General features: G+C 32.6%; 1 long non-coding RNA gene across 1 annotated transcript; it reads left to right on the forward strand.

The window, feature by feature from the left end:
- The first annotated feature begins 3,708 nt into the window (after nucleotides 1–3,708).
- Nucleotides 3,709–4,589, forward strand: LOC109212882. Its single transcript, XR_002065926.1, has 3 exons — nucleotides 3,709–3,874; nucleotides 3,988–4,102; nucleotides 4,306–4,589. It is a non-coding gene; the product is annotated as an uncharacterized LOC109212882 (long non-coding RNA).
- The last annotated feature ends 754 nt before the right edge of the window (nucleotides 4,590–5,343 follow it).

Below are 5,343 nucleotides of genomic sequence, written 5' to 3' on the forward strand. Positions count from 1 at the left end.
CATGGCAATAGCTACCTAAATAGCTACAACTTTATTGCTACAAATAAAATTTTGTAGCTAATCATAAGTTTTTGCCACGCATCAATAGTTACCGTAGCAATAGTAACATTTTAGCCACAATAAATTATTTGAAATAAAATATTGTAGCTAAATAAATAATTTTGCTTCAAGTTCTAAAAAGTTGTGGCAGTAGTTAAATGATATAGCTACGGATTTATAGCTATAATTGAATTTCATAGCTAATCATTAATTTTTTTGCTATGAGTTGAAATTTACTATACCTGTAATATTCTTTTAGCCACAATAAAATATTTGAAACAAAATAGTGTAGCTAAATTAAATATTTTGCTTTAAGTTATAAAAATTTTTGGCAAGATAGGTTAAATTAGCCATGATTTCTTGCTATAATAGAATTTCGCAGCTAATTATTAATTTTTGTCGTGATTGAAACTTAATATAGCAATACTAACTTTTTAGTCACAATAATTTATTTAAATCAAAATATTACTAAATAAGTAATTTTGCTTCAAGTTCTAACNGATTACCTTTTATATATTTAGTTAGAACTTACAAAATATAGATTCACGTGCTTTTTAACTAGAGATTGGATTAATCAGAATCGGAATTGAATTTAGAGATTGTATTGATTAGGATTGGAGTTAAATTATTTTCTAGCGGTAACATATAATTTTCTTTTTAATATTCGTATAGTTAAGAATTTATATTTTATTAAATATGACTTTTGTAATAATTGACATAAAATAACGTGCAACACAAGAAAAAAAATGCCAACAGAATGTATGAATGACTAAATGACCTTTCTATTTTTAGTTTCTTTGTTACTAATGTATCTTGAGTAAATATGATTTTCATGTATCTGAATCATTAAGGCTTAATTAAATAAAAAAAAAATATATTGAATCAGAAAAATAATATTAAGTATTTTGTATTCTTTAAGTAATTTTACAACTTTAATTGTATAATTCCATAATATTTAGTTCTATTTTGTCCTTTCATTGTGCCAAAACATTATTAATTTGTTCGAAGGAAACAGATTATCAAACTTTGTACATATTGAATTTCGTACATATTCAGTTGTAATTAATTTTAGAATATTATGTAATTGAAAGTTTATTTTTTCATATGTGTTTTATAATATTTGACATAAGATATTCGTGCATCGCACGAACGTAGAAACTAGTACATATAAAATAGTGTATTAAACAAATAGTTCATGGACTAATACATATTACAAAATAAAAATTTGAGATAAGTAACTTTAGATCTAAAAGGATAACACATGGGCCGAACCCACCTTTTTTTTTTTTTTTTTTTTTTTACGTGTAAAATAACTTGGGGTGTAGAGATGATAATTGTGGCTTTTAGTAGTAGAAAGAAAACATGCATAAAATGACAATTTTTTCTAAAATAAAATTTATTTTTATGGGGCAAAAAAGACGAACGACAATTCGCTAAAGGCCTTCGTGCTTTTAATATAGTATAGATTCTATATTGCTATTGACTATTTTAACATCTCTATTGTGTATTACCATGAGAACATGATCGTGTACGTTTGGCATACAACTATATTATCTTTTCTGAGAATTCATGTCACAATCCGGATTTCCTACCCTCGGGAGTCGTGATGGCGCCTACTAATGAGAGCTAAGCAAGCCAAATTTAATTACTTTTTCATTAATAACATAACCCCTTTTCAACAATTATCAGCAATAATATAAAAACAACGAAATTAAATAATAAGCGGAAGTCTTAAATTATAGAAAACTGAATAGAAATGCGGAAATTTCAACATAAGCCTCTACCCAAGACTGGTGACACAATACTCACGAACTACTAAGAATAATAAATACAATCGTCTGAAAGAGAACATAAACTGTTTGTCTCGAATACAATGAGATAACAGACTATAATAAAGGATAGAGGAGACGTCGGGCCTGCGGACGCCTGCAGGGCTACCTCGATGTCTCGCTGGACTGAAGGCCTGCTCCCACACTACTACTGCTGCTGCTGCTGTCCGAAACCTGGATCTGTGCAAAATAGCACAGAGTGTAGCATCAGCACAACTGACCCCATGTGCTGGTAAGTGCCTAGCCTAACCCCGACGAAGTAGTGACGAGGCTAGACCGGACTACCACATAAACCTGTGCAGTTATATATATACATATACAACGGAATCGAAAAACAGAGACAAGTAATCAGTATGGGAAGGGGGAAACATGCTAGGGGAAATAACAATTTCAAGTAAAAGTCGTCCAGCAACGAAGGAATTAACACAATTCAGACATTAATAAAGAGACAGAAAGTAACAAGTGCACGGCATCACCCTTCGTGCTTTTACTCTCATCCTCACCAAGCAATGATATAACAAAATGTGCATGGCATCACCCTTCGTGCTTTTACTCTCTTTCCTCACATATAATCAATAGAATCGGCACGGAATGGTACATCATGCGGCACGGAATGGTACATCGTGCGGCACGGCATCACCCTTCGTGCTTTACTCTCTTTCCTCACCATAAGCAAACAATGCACGACATCACTCATCGTGCTTTACACTCTTTCCTCACCATAAGCAAACAATGCACGACATCACCCTTCGTGCTTTAACACTCTTCCTCACCCAAACAACAAACACAAACAAGGGGGCAAGGGAATGAACAAAATAATAAAAGAAATCCCGGCAAGGGAACACAATTAAACAATTAAATTCTGGCAAGGGTACAACATCAATAATCTCAACGTCCCGGCAAGGAAAATAATCAATAAACAACAATATCCCGGCAAGGGAACAATTTAAATACTCTTTCTCTTCCTTTCACTTTTATTTCATATCTCACTTTACCACTTGAGCTAATGCTCCAAATGGCTCAACCATTTCATAGATATTCACAATTGAAATATAACTTGAGCCAATGCTCCTCNCTTTAGCCAAATTGCTCCAAAATGACCTACGGACCTCCGAATTCACTTCCGATCGCGCTCCCAACTCCAGAATCACCATACGGAGCTACTCCCAGTCTCGAAATTCCAAGCCGGCATTGATACCACTGAAATGCACTTCAAACCAAACTTATGAAATTTCTTCCAAAATGCTAACTTCCACAATAGGCGCCAAAACGCTCCCGAGTTATCCAAAACCCGAACCGGGCATACGCCCTAGTCCGAAATCATCATACGGACCTGTTGGAACCTTCAGATCCCGATTCCGAGGTCGTTTACTCAAAATTCCAATCCTAGTTCATTCTTTCAACTTTAAGCTTCCAAAATAAGAATTCTCCTTCTAAATTAACTCTGGACTTTCCGAAATTCGATTCCGACCACACGTACGAGTCATAATACCTGAAATGAAGCTGTTCACGGCCTCCGACTGCTGAACGGAGCGCTGGGATCCAAAACGACCGATTGGGTCGTTACAAAAACTAACAACATTGTATAGGACGAAAAAAGTTGTAAAGAATATAATATATTATAGAATATCTTTATTTCATCTAAGATGATTGTTTTATTTTATTTAGTGCAAATTATGTATTTTATCTCTTGCATTTTTCATAGATAAGTTTATTACTTACTTGTATTTGTTAGTACTTACATTTCTTGCATTTATGTTACTTATATTAAGTAAGGAAAAAAAGGAAGCAAAAATATATTAACAAAAAGAAAAGAAAAGTAAAGGCCAATTGGCCCACATCAACATTTCCTAAACCTAATAAAAACATTCTCCCGTTTCCCTTCCCTGCCGCCACCCGCCTTCCCCATTTTCCCGTTCTTTCTTCAACAACGCTTCTCTTTTCACGGGAACAGAGCAACCAAAGGAATTATTGGCTAGATAGCCCGGCGCCTTCTCTCGTTCCAAGTATGTTTATATACATATATCTTAAGATTTCTAAATCCCCATACACCTATTTGATTTGAATTTTTGGATATATATTCTAACAATTTGATAGGTATTGTGTCATATTCTGATAGGTATTGAGTAGAATCTTGAAGATTATGATGTAATGTTGGGAGGAGCCACAGTTCGTCGAAAAAATATTACAAAAATGAGATGAAAATCCTCAAAAGTTTATAGAAAAGTATATAGGTTTGTTTTCTTATCTTGTTGCTTTGAATTTTTCCCTCTTAGTATATGCTAAAAATTCTTGTAAAAGAATTATCTACAGATAATTTTTTTCTCTTTGAACGTTCTACTAGCATTTTTACAAATCAAACTTGCATCTTTGTGTTAATGTTTCTTTTGGTTCGCTCATTCTTTTGTGCTTATTATTATTTCTTTTGAATTTACAGGGTACAATTTAATCTATTGAATGCAAGAAGATCAAGGATTTAGCCTAGATGCAAAGAGTGAAATTACTTCATCCTTGACTGTAGAAAATCATCTGGTGGCAACATGTTCAATCCTCAAATCAATGACTTAGAACTTGGTTTTGTTTTGATGTGGAACCCTTTCGAATTTTATAGATTATAGTTAAATAACCAAGTCTACTTTAGATAGACAATTGTATTTTTAGATTTTTTTTTGAAACTATTTAGATGCCAATTTGTATAATAAAGTGATATTCAAAGTTTATTATGATTTGATCAAACATGTATGGATATTGAATATTTGAAACTTTTAAAAATATTTAGTGAGATAGAAAAGGAAAATAGCAATGTACAAAACAGAAAAATTAATTATCTCTAATAAATTAATTTTTCATAAATAAAAATAAAATGTAATAAAAATCTAGTCACCAAATAAAACATAATAAAAAAATCTAATAATGGATATTTTGACAATTTATAGCTATGAAATTATGGGTTGGTAGCGAAATATTATTCTAATATGTGAGCATAGCTACATATTTGAATTTTGTGGCTAAAGTATAGAAGATAGCTACAAAAATGATTTATCGTGGCAAATGATAAAATTATTAGCTATAGATATATATTCTTCGTGGCAAAATATTTTTTAATATAGCCACATCACAAAATTTCTTGTAGCAATAAATACTAATCCTTAGCCACGAAATGTTAAAGTTTGTAGCTAACTTTTAGTTACGCTACTTCTAGCGAAAATTTTCATATTTAGCTACGACATGCTTCGTAGCTGTAATGTAACGACCCGACCGGTCGTTTTGAGCCCTAGCGCGTCGTTCAGCAGTATGAGGCCACGAACAGCTTCATTTCAGGTATTGTGACTTGTTCGCAGGGTCGGAATTTAAATTCAGGAAGATCGGAGTTAAATATAAATGAAAATTCTCATTTGAGAAGCTTAAAGTTGAAAGAATGAACTAGGATTCAATTTTTGAGTAAACGACCTCGGAATCAGGATCTGAAGGTTCC

Source organism: Nicotiana attenuata, unplaced genomic scaffold (genome assembly GCF_001879085.1).
Source record: "Nicotiana attenuata strain UT unplaced genomic scaffold, NIATTr2, whole genome shotgun sequence".
Classification (NCBI taxonomy): Eukaryota; Viridiplantae; Streptophyta; class Magnoliopsida; order Solanales; family Solanaceae; genus Nicotiana; species Nicotiana attenuata.